Source organism: Dipodomys merriami, unplaced genomic scaffold (assembly GCF_024711535.1).
Source record: "Dipodomys merriami isolate MVZ:Mamm:240054 unplaced genomic scaffold, mDipMer1.0.p SCAF_123, whole genome shotgun sequence".
Taxonomy (NCBI): Eukaryota; Metazoa; Chordata; class Mammalia; order Rodentia; family Heteromyidae; genus Dipodomys; species Dipodomys merriami.
In genome coordinates this window covers 3,046,409-3,062,564 of record NW_027202527.1, presented here as the reverse complement: position 1 = coordinate 3,062,564, position 16,156 = coordinate 3,046,409, and positions in this window count along the sequence as shown.

Here is a 16,156-nt window from a genome sequence, read left to right as displayed (position 1 = left end):
CTTGGTTTGAACTCATGGTCTGACTCTTAATTGGGACCCTGATTATTGAACAAGGCTGGAACTTGAATGTGGAGCCTGGGCCTTGAACTCACAGCCCAGGCCTTAAACTCAGGCCTGGGCCTTGAACTCAGGGCCTGGGAGAGCATACTTCCCACAATGCACTGCTGAGGGCATGGTGATATGACCACACATCTCCACAGGGGAGCACCAGAGAGCTTAGTTCCCACAAATCCATCTTGTCAGCACAGTGCTATGCCCACATATGTCCTTGAGGTAGCAGCAGAAAACTCACTTCACACAATATCCATCCATCTGCCATGTGTTGTGCCTGCCCTTCTCCATGAAGTGCTGCAAGAGCACTCATTATGCACAATGCTCAGCCAGGGGCCAGACTCTTTGCCCACATATTTCTACCCAGAGGCCCCAGAGAGCTCCTTTCCCACAATGCCCTGCAGATGGCTCAGTGCTATGCCAGTGCATCTCCCCAAGGTATAGCCAGAGATCTCCCTTCCCATATTACCCTGCTGACAGTACTATTATATGCCAGTAATTCTACACCTGGTGGGGCCAGAGAGCTAATGCCCAGCTGGGGCCAGGAGTTATGCCTGCACATAGCCACATTGTGGCGCCAGAGATCTATGGAAATGAGCTATGTGTTTGGCTCTTGTTTCTGTGGTGTATTTTATTTTGATGGTTTTGGGAATCATTTCAGAAAAGAGGAAACTCACTGTCTTTGTTCAGCGTCCCGGATCATCCCACCCTCCACTCCATCTTTTCTGTCCCACCTGAGGCCTTGCTATGTTCAGAACAAATGTTGCTCCATGAGTGAATTGCTGTCTGAGTCTACACCAGGTGAAAGGGCAGAGCCATATTTGCAGAGTACAAACGTGACACTGGAGCCATGTGCTACCTACCGAGTGCCTGACCCACGGAAACTTTCAATGTTTTTGTAGCTATTGATTCCAGCTCACTGATTTTCAATTGTTGCAGAAATGGTTACTATCTCATATCACTATACCCTTGGGGCTAGCACAGAGTGCCTACATTATTTCCTAGTGTGTCTGCCACTTTGGATGCACATGTGCCAACCTGGGAAGTGTTGGCCAGCTTCAGTGCAGTCTCCCACTGGTACCAATACACTGACTGTGTGGATGTCCCAACTTGCGAACACACACCTGCCCCTGAGCACATTCTGGTATGCCAGGTCCTTAGTAGTGTGCAATCAGTTGCTGGTGAGCCTGGGCCTCCTGGTGCACATTTGCAGTCCCCATATTAGCAGTCAAGGTCAAATCCCTACTGGGGTCGAAGGGTATGATGGTGATCATCATACTTGGTAAGCATGCGCATGTCCATTCCTGTTGGCCTGTTGAGGTATGAGAGTACAGGCACACCAGGCTCCCCTGGTTCTGATGGCTTTGCAGTGAATGGGACTCCTGTGGAGCTGTTCATCTCAAGCTAGCAAGGGCAGGCTTCCTGATGAGCCCGCACAGGCTGATAACAAGCAGCCTCCTCCCTGCCAGGCACATGCCCCATGTACCCTGAGCTTCTGCCTCTGCACCCACTGCCCATTTAACACACGTTCTGTGGGACTGTGAGCTCACTGGTGCCCATGAACCTCCTAATGTTTATGCTCTTCCTAGAGACCAGATTATGCTAATGAGCACAAGTAAGTGCCCAAAGTGGTGCTTGCCTGACTCCCACTGGTTTGCCCTTTGCAAATGCTGAGTACCTCCCAGCATGCACACAGATATCCTGTTGTGCCTGCTTCTCCTGGAGACTAGATTATGCTAATGAGCATGAGGGTCCTATTGCATGTGTATAAATTTCGGCTCCAGTGCCTCTTGCTGCATATGCAACTAAAGGCTAGTGTCTGCTGGGGTGTGTAGGCATCTTGTTGCTCATCCTCCTATTGGTGCACATGCACCATGCCCACCTATGCGATACACCCCCTAGTACACATCTGTGTGCTGCCTTGCACAGATGCTCTATCATGGAGTTAATTATTTTATTTTGCTTGTGAGTGTTGGTCCTGAGACACAGGGTGCTTTTATGCTTATGTAATGTGCGTGGTGTGCTGTGCAGCATGCGGGCCCAATATACAGGTGATATCAGTGCCCAGACACACAGATTGCCTGTGTGCCTGGAGCTCCAGATGTGTGTGGCCCTCCCCAAATCCTGTGCACATACTGTTGCTCTGTGCATGTCTGATTGGTAGTGCCCTTGGTCTCTTAGATGCATGCCCCAGTAATTCAGCAGGACATGTGCACATGCAAATGCTGATGGCAGTGGACCTGAAGTTCCATATGGGACTCTTTGAGCCTGCTCCTTCTATCCCCTGCTTTTGAGGGAAGGCAGACACTTACCGCACATGCGCACTCCAGAGTACTTGGGTCTGTCAGCTCTGGAGATGCTGCTCAAGTACATGCATCATCCTTACTTTGGGCTCTTGTCACTGTGAATGCATACCCTGAAGTCCTTGGGGCTGATAATATGGGCAATCCTGATTAGGCACACGTAGTATCCGTACTGAGGGTTTCTCATAGGGCACATGCATAACCCTGGAGTCCTTGGGTCTGTTAGTACCAGTGAACCTGCTGAGGTGACAGCTGCTCACAATGTACATGTTTGCTGTATATTCTCACACCGAGTAATATGCAGGCTGGGTGGTCTCTACTTAGGGGATCTGCTACTGTGCATGCATGTCCAGGAGCCAAGTGCCCATTGGATCCATTCAGCCTTATAGTGCACTTGTGCATCATGCTGCACAGGCCAATCCAGGCTCAGGTGCACATCTCAAGGTACAGGAGAGATTGCCAGTGCGCATGAGTGTCCTGGTGTGCTCAAGAGAGCTGGTGCGCATTCCCATTCGACTGTACAGGAGACCACTAGTGCACATGGGCCCTCTTAGTACATGCATCTTCTGGCAAATGTGCATTTCCTCTTGCTTGTGGGCCTTTTTATGCAAATGCACCTTCTAGTGCACTTGCATTTCCTAGTGCTCATGATTTTGCTCCTGCATGCGGGCCTTCCAGCAGCATGCTGGCTTGCACAAGATAGCTCATTTAAGGGGCCTGAGGGTGCACATGGACATGGGACTTCTATTTTTACACATGAGTTGGGTGTGTCCTGGAGACCAATGGTTGCACCAGTTCCATGAACTTCCTGTCCTCTGTGGCCATGGGGACTTAGAGGGAGATGTTGTCGCTGGATCCTGTGGCCACAAGGATTCACTTGGGGATTCGCTGACCACCATGGGCAGCAGAGGAAGCAGCAAGCTGGGCAAGGCCTGGAGCACCCCAAGGTGAAACTACTGCCCTGGGTCCCCAGAGATGGCACAGAGAGGCTGAGTTGTGCCTGCAGCCCATAGGTCCCAGAAACCAATCTGGGCAGACACTTGAGCACCCAGGTGGACACCTATCTGGACAGGCACCTGGGCACCTACTAATCTGGTACCTGGACAGGCACCTCAAAAGCTACCTGGCCCTGTACCTCAGCTCTCTCCCTCCTCCCCCTCCTATGTCCTATTACACCCACACATCTGTTTCTCTTCTCCTTCTCCTCCTCTTTATCTCCCACACCTCCCCCACTTCTATTTGTTTCTCTTCTCTACCCCTTCCCCTCCTCTTTTCCTCCTTTTCTCTTCCATCTCCTCTTCCTCCTCCTCTTCTCCTCCCCATCTTCCTCTTCCTCTACTCCTCATAAACTACTTATCCTATGTTTCTCCTTTTTCTCCCCCTTCTCCTCCTACACCCACCCCTCCTAATCCTTTTATCCTCCCCTCCTCATCCTCTTATCCTCCCCCTACTTGCTGTTCCCTTCTTCTACCACTCCTTTTTATTTTTGGTCAATTACGGGTCTTGAACTCTGCCCCTCATCTCTTCAGCTCATGAAAAGGACTCTTTGAGTAACAGTGCTATTTCCAGTTTTCTGATGGTTTATTGGAGATAAGAGTCTCATGGACTTTTCTGCTCAGGCTAGCTTTGAACCATGATCCTCATATCTCAGCCTTCTGGGCAGCTAGAATTACAGACATGAGCAACCATCCTCCTCCTTTTAGTTCTTCTTCTACTACTTCTTTTTGTCTTCCTCCTCCTTCTTCATTTTCTTGCTACTGTTGTTGCCAGTCACAAGACTTGGGCATGGGCACTGTCCACGAGCTTCTTTGGTTCAAGGCTAGCACTCTACCACTTGAGTCACAGCACCTGGCTGGCTTTTTCTGTGCATGTGGCACTAAGGAACCAACCCAGGGCTTCATGCAGACTAGGCAAGTACTCTACCACTAAGCCACATTACCAGCCCCTCTTTTTTTCTTCTCCCTTCTCCTTCTCCCTCTTTCTCCTTCTCCTCTTCATCCTTCCCCTCCCTGTGCCCTTCCTCCTTCTCCCCTACCTCTTCTCCTCTTCTTGCTCCTCTCTCCCTCCCATTCCTTTTCTTCCTCCCCCTTCTTCTCCTTTCCTCCTTCTTTTGTTCCTTTTCCATTCCTCCCTTCCTACCTTTCTATTTTCCCTCCCTTCTACCCTTCTTATCTTCCTTCCTTCCTTGTTTTCTCCTTTTCTAAACTTCCCTCTTCTTTATTCCTGTACTTATCTACCATCTATTAACTAGAATCTATCTGCATATAATTTCCTTGTTTCATTCCACCCACCCACTACCCAAGCATGAAGATCTGGGACTTGAACTTTGGACTGGGATTGGAACTCATGGCCCAGCCCTTGAACTTACAGCTTGGGCCTTGAACTCATAGCCTGGACTTGATCACAGGCCCTGAATTTACCGCCTGTCCCTCGAACTTGAACTTAGGGCTTAAGCTCAGGTCCTAGGCCTTGAACTCACAGCCAGGTGTTAAACTCAAGTCTGGTCCTTGAACTCCTGGCTGAGCCTGGCACTCATGGCCTGGTACTTGAATTTTCAACTTGGTGCTTGAACAAGGGGCCTGGGACTGGAAATGGGGTCCTTGTCTTGAATTCAGGACCTGGTACTTGAACTCAGAGCCTGAGCCTTGAACTAAAGGCTAGGTCTTGAACTTGGGGTTCAGACCTTGAACTCAGTTATGGGCCTTGACCCCCTGCCCTGGCCTTGAACTTGGAGTGTGGGCCTTAAATCCATTTCTAGGCCTTTAACTTGGGGCACAGGCCTTGAATTTGGTCCATACCCTGTCTCTGAGCTTCTTTGTCCTCAAAGCTATTGCTTATCCACTGGAATTTGTTTGTTTATATGTGCCATGTTGGGAGGATTATCATTTTTATATTTATTTTTTGAATCATGAATCTTCTTTTCCTCTGAGAGAGAAATTCCATCCAGCTTTGTGTTCTTGGCTTTTTGGAAGCCTGGATGTGGGTAGTATGTTTGGGGGGATACTATTTCCACTTGTTTGTTTCGTATGGAAAGTCAGGCAGGGATGATTGTCAGGCTTTCTAGCCAGTGATGGGATAACTAGGTGGACTGGCCACAGAGGCAGGTAATCACAAAAGATAAAAGAGGCAGGATAAAAGTATGAACCCCCAACACACACGTGTACATGTGTGCACACACACTCAGGGCTGAGAAAAGTTTCCAGCACTGGGCCCGGCTTTACACAATGCATTCTCTACCATGTTCACTTTTCCTCAGGGTTGGGGTGGGGGAATTGAAGTTGACCCCATGCTTCATTCATGGACACCCCATGACCCTCCCACCTTTTATCCAAAAGCCAGTCTTCCCACCTGTGGGGAGACTAAACAGCCCCCCAAAACACACCTCAGTATTTGTTATGTTGTTGTTGTTGTTTACTTGTTTGTTTTTCTCAAGAGATCAGGGATTCAATGACAGGCACTTTGTCAATTGAAGAATCTTTTTTTCTTTTCTTCCTCTTCCTTCTCACATCTCTTCCCTCTCCTCCTTCTCTGTGTGGGAAGGCCTCAACATGATTTTTTGGAAGTGTTTTCCTGAGGATTTGTGTCTTGCACTGAACATCTAGCTTCTTCCCTGGAGGAAGCTAAGTGCATGGAGGAGGCACATGGTGGCAAGTACCAGGTGGGTAATCTCTCTCTTACCTCGGGGAGAGGAGCCTTAGTGAGATGGGACTAAGAAGGAAAGGGAGGGAAGACAAAGGAAGAAAGGATGGAGATGGGTAAGGGAAAAAGAGAAAAATGGATTGAGGGAAGGAGTGGAGAGAAGGAATGAGGAAGAGAGGGAGAGGTAGGAAGGGGAAAAAGACAAAAAAGAGGGAAGGAAGGGAAGGCATCAGGAAAGAAGTAAAAAAGAAGGGAAGGAAGGAGCAAAGGAATGGAGGGAGAAGGGAAAGAATGATGGAAGAGATTAAGGAAGGAGGGAAGGGTGGAAAGAAGGACGAAAAAAGGGTTGGGAGGGAGGAAGAAGGAAGGAAGGAAGAGATGAGGGAAAGGAGGAAGGAGAGAAGACAGGAAGGAAGAAAGGAAGACAGGAAGGGAGGAAGGAAAGAAGAAAGAAAAGGAGGAAAGAGGATATCAAGGAGGGGAGGGAGGAAGGAAAGAAGGGAGAAATGAAGGGAGGAAAAAAGGAAAGAAAAAGGGAAGGAATGAAGGAGGAGTTGTGAAGATAGCACAAAATAGAAGTCCTTGGCTCAGCCCTCACACATCTTTCTGGGCTGGGGCGTCTGACTTGGTTTCCCTCCTGGGTCTGGCTGTGTGGACATCTAGAGCACTTGCTTCTGACCCTGAATGGGGAGAGTGAAGAGGTCAGGGTGGTGGCTGAGCTTAGTTTGAAGCCAGCCTGGGACAGGAAAGGCCATAAGATTTTCACCCATGAATCCCCCCAAAATCCAGGAGTGATGCTGTATTAGAGCTCTGGCCTTCAGCAAAAAAGAAGCTCAAGGACATTCCCAGGCCCTGAGTTAAGTCACCAGGACTGGCAAATAATAATAATAATAATAATAATAATAATAATAATAATAATAATAATAATAATAATAATAATAATAATAATAATACAATGGTGATGATGATAATGATGATGATCATAATAGTAAAAATTAATAACAACAACAAAAAGAATATAATGAAAAGCACAATAGCAACACTACACTTAGCAGCCAGGCCTATGACTGGCCCATACCTGTAATCCCAGCCCTCTGTGTGTGGAGGGGAATTTAAAGGCTAATGGGACACAAGTTTGACTTCAGGCTAGTCTGCTTGGCCAGGCCATGTCCAGTCCTGGACATCTTTTGAGTCATGGGAGGGGTAAACTTAAATAAATGACAAAAAGAGTTAAGGGGAAACAGAGGCTGTTGTTAAGCAGCATTTGTTGGTTACCTTCTCCAGAGAGTGTGCTCAGGGCCTCATCCAACATGTGCCCAGGGCCCAGCAGTTGCCCTTCTTCTTGTCCTCCTCTTCCTCCTCCTCCTCCACCACCATTGCCCCCAAACTGGCTAAGGACTCCCACTGGATTATCTTCTGGGTCAGGTGTACATTCCATCCAGCTTTGGAAGGTCAAGGGCAAGAGGAAGCTCTGGGAAAGGTTCAGGATGGCTGTCAGAGAGAGAGGAAGGAGGGAGGATGGAGGAGGGAGGGTAAGAGATACTTGACAGTCAATTGGAATGGAATGAGATTTAGAGCTTTGGATCTCATCACAGGAATGATTCTGTTTGTGATGACCAATGGCACATGTCTGATATCATTCAGACAAGGTAGGTTGGTTGGTTGGTTGGTCAGGTGGTGGGTTGTTTGGTTGGTGGGTTGGTGGATGGTATTGGGTTGGCTAGTTGATTGGGTGGTTATTGGGTTGGTGGGTTGGGTGAGTGGTAGGTGGGTGGGTTGATGGGTTGATTGGGTTGTTGATGGGTGGTTTGGTAGGTTGTTTTGTTAGCCATAGCACATCTTCTGCCTTTTCTCATTTGATAGTGGAGATAAGAGCCTCTATGTCTTTTCTGCCCAAGCTGGTATCCAAAAAACTGATACTCAGATCTCAAACTAATACATGCTGCTCCATGAAATATTTTTATGAAACTTTAGAAATATACATATATTCAGAATTTTCACCTTTTTTACTTGACTATAGATTACTTATATATAATTGATGAATATATACAAAGGGTGATAGAAAAGGATATTTGAAAACATCCAAAACGGTGGGTCAACACATGTGTCTTAAAAAAAAAAAACACCACCAGAAATTGTGTCTCTCCTACAAGTCTGGAACTTACTATAGCAGTGTTAAATTAGGAGAAAACTAATTTTCTACCCAAAATTCTATCAACCTTTAAGTACTGTTAACTTTTTGATCAAATTAAGCAGAGCAATTTTGTAATCAATACCCTATACAAAAGTGACAAAATGATTCTCTCCATGTTTTCAGTTTATGACCATGGCTTGAAAACTAAAGGATTCAAGCTCAATTCCAGATTACATAATACAGTGAATGTCTTAACATATTAATTTAATTTTTAAGAATGCAATGGTGAGTAATTATGGAACCCACATTTTGAAATAACTGTCCAACACAAAACATCTTGCCTATGCTCTGCTTTGAAAAGAGGTCTAGAAATACAGCTCACAAATATGTTTGCTTTCCAATCTCATAGTTTTCATTGCATGCTGCTGAGATTTCATAAGTAATACAAAAATCTTTCCATGACATTTCTGCCCAGACACTCTCTCACATTGTTCAAATACATTTGCATCAATTTAACTTAAAAATGATACCCAGATTTTTTCAAAAGCTAAAGAAGTTATGTAGTACCAACATTTTCAGCTGAAATAACAGATATTTTTGGATAATTATTACAACCAACTTTTTAATAAAAATTTATTTCAAAATGTATAGTTTAATGAATTGCATAAAGCTTATCTACATTGTGGATCACAGTTCAAAATCATGCCTGAAAACTCTCAGAAAGCTACTTAAATTATTTAGTCATTGGCCATTCACATGCTTGGATAATATATTTTTCCAAAGTACTTACATGCCTGCTATTAATTATTGCTTTGTGGTATTACTGATTAGCTTCCTAGCAAAGATTAAAGTTTAAAGGAATATCAAGACAGAAATTTATATTATAGCACATTGGTGCTATAATTCCATGATAGAAAAAAATACATCAGAGTGGAGTGTCCTGGCATTTCAATCAAACCTAGAAAATACGATGTGAGAATGAACTTGTAGAAAGACAACAACTGATATTCAGAAAAACAGACATTTCACTTGCAAAAGTCACTTCCACTGTCTTCTCTGTTTGGGATCCCAATTAATATTACAATGACATAATCATTTCCCATTCATGATCTTGGGTCCTTCATGACCAAAGCAGCTTGTGTCAAGTGAAATGCTCCCTTCTGGCTGTGGATCATTACCAGGAAGAGAATCTCACTATACTCAGTAATCAAGTCTACAACTCATTATCCTCTTCTCTCAACCTCCCCTGCTATGCAATTACACTCTTGTGATACCTCATTTGGCTACCTTGTTCTTTAGAACAAATTTAATGCTTTAACTTTGAGTCTATGATATTATGTTATTTATATTATTAATTATTTGTACTATTTCTTCATTTTTTCTTACCTAGGTCATTTCTAGGAAGTGATTAAACAGTCTACTTGACTGTCTACTTTCTATGAGAACACTGCATTCTTGTTGAAGAGAATTTGTAATCTTCTGTTCTTAATATGTGGATTCCATTGTCAGAGGGTATGGGGAAGTTAACAGGAGATTGAGTGTGTGAGAGCATTTTGGAGTTCTTAATCTGAACACAGGGTGCCACAGCTCATTTCCCAGAATGCCAAGCTGGTACCAAGTTGTTTATGTCCTCACACTTCACAAGGTGGCACTACATGCACCAAATATACATTAAGCAATCTAAATATCAGAGTTGGAAATTAAAAGCAGAAAAGTTGTTTTCAAAAAGAATCTGCCCAGATTGGTGCCTATAACTCCAGGATTCGGAGACTGTGGCAGATGAAAACCAGCAAAAGCAAAATAAAATGAGAGACAGATTCACCAAGTTCTTCCCCTCCCAGCCACAGGATGGTACCACAAAGCTCATTTTCCTCAATGCCAACCTGGGAGCTATCCCCACACATCTGGACTGGGTAGTGCCAAAGATGCATGGAAAACAGCAATGTTTTTACTGTTTCTTTTATTGGTGTTGTTCTGTTTCATTGTTTTGGGAATTATTTTGGGGGAAAAAAGACCACTGTACTTGCTAGTCTGTACTAGAACTGTTTATCCTGTCCTGTGTTGCCCATTGCAATCAACTTTGACTATACTACTACAGGTTTTCCATTTATTTTCCAACAATAATTTTGGTTCTTATTAACCTACTGAATACTTATAGATTAATTAATTTATTTTTATGCTAAGACAATTCTGGAAACCAAGATAGTCTAAGTCAACATGACAGTGGTTTTTTTGTTTGTTTTCCTCCTTCTTTTTTTTTTTTTTTTTTTTACCAGTCATGGGGCTTGAACTCAGGGCCTAGGCCTGTCCCTGAGCTTCAGTGGTTGAGGCACAGTGAAACTTCTGGCCTTTTCTGTGTATGTGGTACCTAGGGCTATGGGTATGTATGAACCCAGGGCTCGGCAAGCACTCAACGACTTTAGAATCCCCTGCCTTTTGCCTTGAATCCCAGTTGGCAAGGGGTAAAAACAATTTAATTGGTGGTTGACTGTGGAAAGGCACTAGCATGTTCTTCCTCTCCTGACCACAAGGTGGCAACAGAAAGATAATTTACCAGAAAGCAGAACTGATTATTTGGATCTAAGCCACAAAAACTCCATTTGAAGGTGCCACAGATAGACTGAAACACACATGGGTTTTGGATTTTGCTTTTGTTTGTTTTTGTTTTTGTTGTCTATATTTTTATAGCATTAATTTTTATTGTTTTCTTTTGAGATCATCTTGAATTGGATCTCTCCTATCTAACACAGGTGATGCTAGCAGAGAGTGCCTCATCCTCCATCCTAAACTTCCTTCTTGGGTACATGCACTTCCTGTTTTACATGTACTTGCTGGTTTCCCTTGGCCTCCTCATGTACTAGCTGGTAATGCTGATCATGCACCTGATTGTGCAAGAATATCCCTATGTACCCTCAGACACCTGGTGTACATGGGCTTCCAGCTATGTGAGAGGACTGCTGGTGAGAACAAGTGCACTGTGAGTGTGGACATCGTGATGTATATCAGTGTGCTGTTGTGTATGGGCATGCTGGTGGGTTGGGCTTCCTGGCACCAGTGTGTTTAAATCTAATTTTTTAAAATTCCTGTGGTTGGGGGGGCGTGTGTGCTGATATTGGGGCATTCCAGTTTAATTTTTCTGCTGCAGCGTGGGGCACTTGTATGCCTGCTCACCTATGCTATTCCACATATATCAGACGGGTGAAGATCTGACTCTCTGCAGCACTGGCTACTCATGCCATACCCCATATGCTTTGCCTACAGTATGATAAACTCACAGCCTGGCCATTTAACTTGGGCTGGGGCTTTGAACTTAAAGCCTGGAACTTGAATTCCAAGTCTGAGCCTTGAACTGAGGACCTGAGATTGAACTTTTGGCCTGAGACTTGAACTGGGAACCTAGACCTGGTACTCAAAGCCTGGGATTTGAATTCTCAGCCTGAGTATTGAACATGGGGCCTAGGCTGACTCTGAACTATTGGCCTGAGACTTGAATTTGGAGTCTGGAATTTGAACTTTTTCCATGGGACTTGAATTCAAGGCCTAGGCCTTGAACTCAGGGTGTGGGACTTAAATTCCCAACCTGAGCCTTGAACTTAGGGTCTTGGACTTGAATTCAGGCCCAGGGTCTTGAACTTACAACCCAGGCATTGAACTGGGAATATGGGTCTTAAACTGGGGACCTGAGACTTGAACTCATAGCCTGGCCCTGAAATTGTGGATCTGGTTATTGAGTTCACAGGCTGGGCCTTGAACTCTCAGCCTGGTACTTGAAATGGGGCCCTGGATCTTGAACTCAGGAGGGAAGGGTGTCTGGGGCTTCATTTGAAGCCCGGGCCTTGTGTTCATGGCTTGGGCCTTAAACCTATGGCCTTTCCCTTAGTTTCATGTTATGGGCCTTGAACTCTAGGTCTGAGTCTTGAACTCTAAGCCTGAGATTTGAACGCTTTGCCTGGTCCTTGTTGTCAGCCTTGGCATTGAGCTCAGGAAATGGGACTTGAACACATGGCCTAGGCCTGAAACTTGGAGGCTGGGTCTTGAACTTATAGCCTGGGTCTTGAACTCATGGCATGGTATTTGAACAGGAGCCCTAGACATTGATCTTGGGGACTGGGAATTGAACTCTTGGTCTGGACCTTGAACTCACAACCTGGGCCTTGAACTAGGGGCCTGGGACTTGAACTTATAGCTGGGCCTGAAACTCTGAGCTTGGCCCCTGAACTCACAGCCTGGGCCTTGAACTCATAGACTGGTATTAAATTGGGGTCCTGGATCTGAATTCAGGACCTGGGACTAGAATTCACAGTCTGGGTTTTAAACTCATGTCCTGGGATTGACCTGGACCTTAAACAAGGGACCTGGGACTTGAACATGGTGCCTGGGTTTTGAAATGACAGGCCAGGTGTAGAATATGAACCTGGACCTAAACTCAGGGCCTAGGACTTGAATTCAAAGCCTGAGCTTTGAAATCAGGGCTGGGGACTTGGACTATTAGCCTGGAATTTGAATTAAGGCCTGGGACTTGCACTCAATTACTGAGTATTTAACACAGGGCTTGAGCCTTGAACTTGAGACCTGGGACTTGAACTTGGGCTTGGAACTTAAACTGGGACTAGATAACTCATAGACTAGGCCTTAAACTTGCAGCCTGGGACTTGAACTGGGGCCCTGGACCTTGAAATCAGGACTTGAAACTTAATTTAGAGCCTGGGACTTAAACCTACAATCTGAGTCTTGAACTCATGGCCTGGTACTTGAACTGGGACCCTGGACCTTCAACTCAGGGCCAAAGTCTTCAATTCCTGAACTTATAGTTGGGGCATTTAACTCAGTGATTGGGTCTTGAACTTATGATCTGGGATTTGAAGTTGAGGTCTGGGACTTCATTTCACACCCTGCACCTTGAACTTAGGGCTTGGGCCTTGAATTATCAGCCTAGAACTCAAACTCATGTACTGAGTATTTAACACAGGGCTTGGGCCTTGAACTCTGGACCTCGTACTTGAACTTGGGGATTAGGATTTTAATTGGGACTAGAACTCATCGACTTGGCCTGCAACTTGCAGCCTGGGAATTGAACTGGGGCCCTGGCCCTTGAATTCAGGGCCTGTGACTTGAACTCAGTACCTGTAACTTGAATTCATAACTAGACCTGAAACTCTGGGCATGGGTCTTGAACTCACAACCTGGGCCATGACCTTATGGCCCTGGTACTTAAACTGGGACCCTGGACCTTGACCTCAGGGCTTGTGAATTGAAATCAGGGCTTTGGCCTTGAACTCAGGGCTTGAGACTTAAATGTGAGGCCTGGGATTTTTACTCATGACCTGAGATTAGTACTCTAGGCCTGGCATTTGAACTCAAAACTGGGACTTTAACTGAAAGCCTTGGACTTGAATTCAAAGAGTGAGCCTTGAATTCTCCACCTGGGACTTGAATCTGAGCCCTGGACCTTGAATTCTGGGCCTGGGACTTGATCTTGGGGCCTGGAATTTTTACTTATGATCTGGGACTTGAACTCTTGGCATAAGACTTGAATTTGAAGGCCTAGATCTTGAACTTGTAGCATGAGTCTTTAACTCAAAGCCTGGGACTTGAACTCACAACCTGGGTCTTAAACTAGGACTTGAACTGGAGCCTGAGAATTGAACTTATAGGCTAGACCTGAAACTCTGGGCCTGGGAATTGAACTCCGAGCCTGGGCCTTGAACTCACAGCATGGTATTTGACCTGGAGACCTGGAACATGAATTTGGTGGTGAACTGACAGCCTTGAACTCACAGCCTGGGCCCTGAACTTTCAGCCTAGGATTTGAAACTGGGCTTTGCACGTTGAACAAATGACCTGGGACATGAACAGAGAACCTAGACCTTGAACAAGGGGCCTGGAACTTGAACATGGAGCCTGGGCATTGAACTAACACCCCAGGCCTCGATCTCAGGCCTGGGCCTTGAACTCAGGGGCTTGGGCCTTGAACTCAGAGGCCTGGGACTTGAATTTATGGACTGAGACTTGAATTCACAGCCTGGGACTAGAACTTGGGACTTGGGCCTTAAGATACCTGCCTGGAGTTTGAAAATGCAGCCTATGACTAGAACTAGTAGCCTGGAACTTAAAGTTACAGCCTGGGTGTTGAACCAGGGCCTAGACTTTGAACATAAGACTGGGAATTGAAATTGAGACCTGGGCCTTTGAACTTGGGGCTTGACATTTTTATTCATGGTCTGGTATTTGAACTCATGGCCTGAGCCTTACACTCACAACTAGGGCTTTGAACTAGGTGTCTGGGCCTTGATCTGGAGGATTGTTACTTGAACTCATAGACTGACCTAAAATTCTGGGCATGAGAATTGAACTCACATTGGTCCCTATACCTTGAAGTTGGGGCTGTGAATTGAAATTGGGGCCTGGGCCTTGAACTCAGAGACTGTGACTTAAATTGGGGCCTGAGCATTTTACTCATGTCCTGGGAATTGAACTCTGGACATGGGATATGAACTCACAGACTGGGCCTTGAACTCTCAGCCTGAGAGTAGAACTGGGACCTTGGACCATAGAGGCTGGGCCTTGAATTCATGGTGTGGTACTTGAACTGGTGCACTGGACCTTGAACTTGGGGTCTGGGATTTGAATTTGTGGCCTGGGACTTGAACTCAGTGTTTGGGCCTTAAACTCACAACCCATGCCTTGAACTGAGTGACTGGGCCTTGAACTCATAGCTGGGCCTGAAACTCTGGGCCTGGACATTGAACTCACAGACTGGGCCTTGGACTCATACCCTGGGAATTGAAATCAGGGTCTAGACCTTGATCTCTGGGCCTGCAACTTGAACTGGGGACCTGGGATTTTTACTCACAGCCTGGGCCTTGAACTCATGACCTACTACTTGAATTGGGGCCCTGGACATTGAACTCAGGGCCTGGGAATTCAAATCAGGTCCTGGGCCTTGAACTAAGGACCTGGAATGTGTGCTTATGAACTGGCACTTGCAATCTTGGCATGGGATTTGAATTCATGGCTTGGAACTTGAACTCATAGCATGGGACTTAGACTCAGGGACTGGGACGTGAGAACCAGAGCCTGGATATGGTGGCTTGGGCTTTGATCTGGGGGCCTGGGACTTGAACTCTTAGCCTGGGCATTGAACTCATGGCCTGGTATATGATTTGGGGTTCTGGAATTTGAACACAAGGGTAAGGGAGAGGGGACCTGTAACTTCAACTTGGGATCTGGTGCTTAGACTCATAACCTAGGCTTTGAACTTGGGCCCTGAACTTGAACTCAGGGCCTGGTAATTGAATTCACATCCTGAGCCTTGAACAGGGGGCCTGACCTTGAATTTTGGTCTGCTACTTGAAGTGGAGACTGGGGCCTGGAATTAACGGCCTTTGACTTGGATTCACAGCCTCTGGCCCTGGGCTTTGAACTATCAACCTGAGACTTGAATTTGGGGTGTGGGACTTGAACTTGGGGCCTGGGCCTTGAACTCAGGGTCTGAGAATTGAATTACCCAGCTAAACCTTTATCTCTTGGCCTGGACTTGAACTGCCAGCCTGAGCATCTGGGGCCTGAGATGGGACTTGAACTCAGGACTTGGACCTTAAACTCAAGACCTGGACTTAAGACCTGGAGTTCTGGACTTTGAGCTCAGAGCCTGAGCCTTGAACTAAGACTCTGGAGCTTGAACAAGTGGTCTGGGATTTGAACATGGAACCTGAGCCTTGAACTCACAGCTCTGGCCTTGAACTCGGGCCTGGGCCTTGAACTCAGGGACTGGGACTTAAATTCACAGCCTGTGCCTTGAACTTGGGGCTTGGGCCTTGAAATACTGTCCTGGAATTTGAATTCAGACACTAGGACTTTAACTCACATCCCCAGCATTTAATTCAGGGTCTGGGCCTTGAACTCAAGAATTTGAACTTGAGGCTTGGGATTTAAACGTGGGCCTGAAACTCGCAGGCTGGAAATTGCACTGGGGCTGTGGACCTTCAACTCAGGGACTGAGATTGGGAATAAGCCTGGGACTTGAACT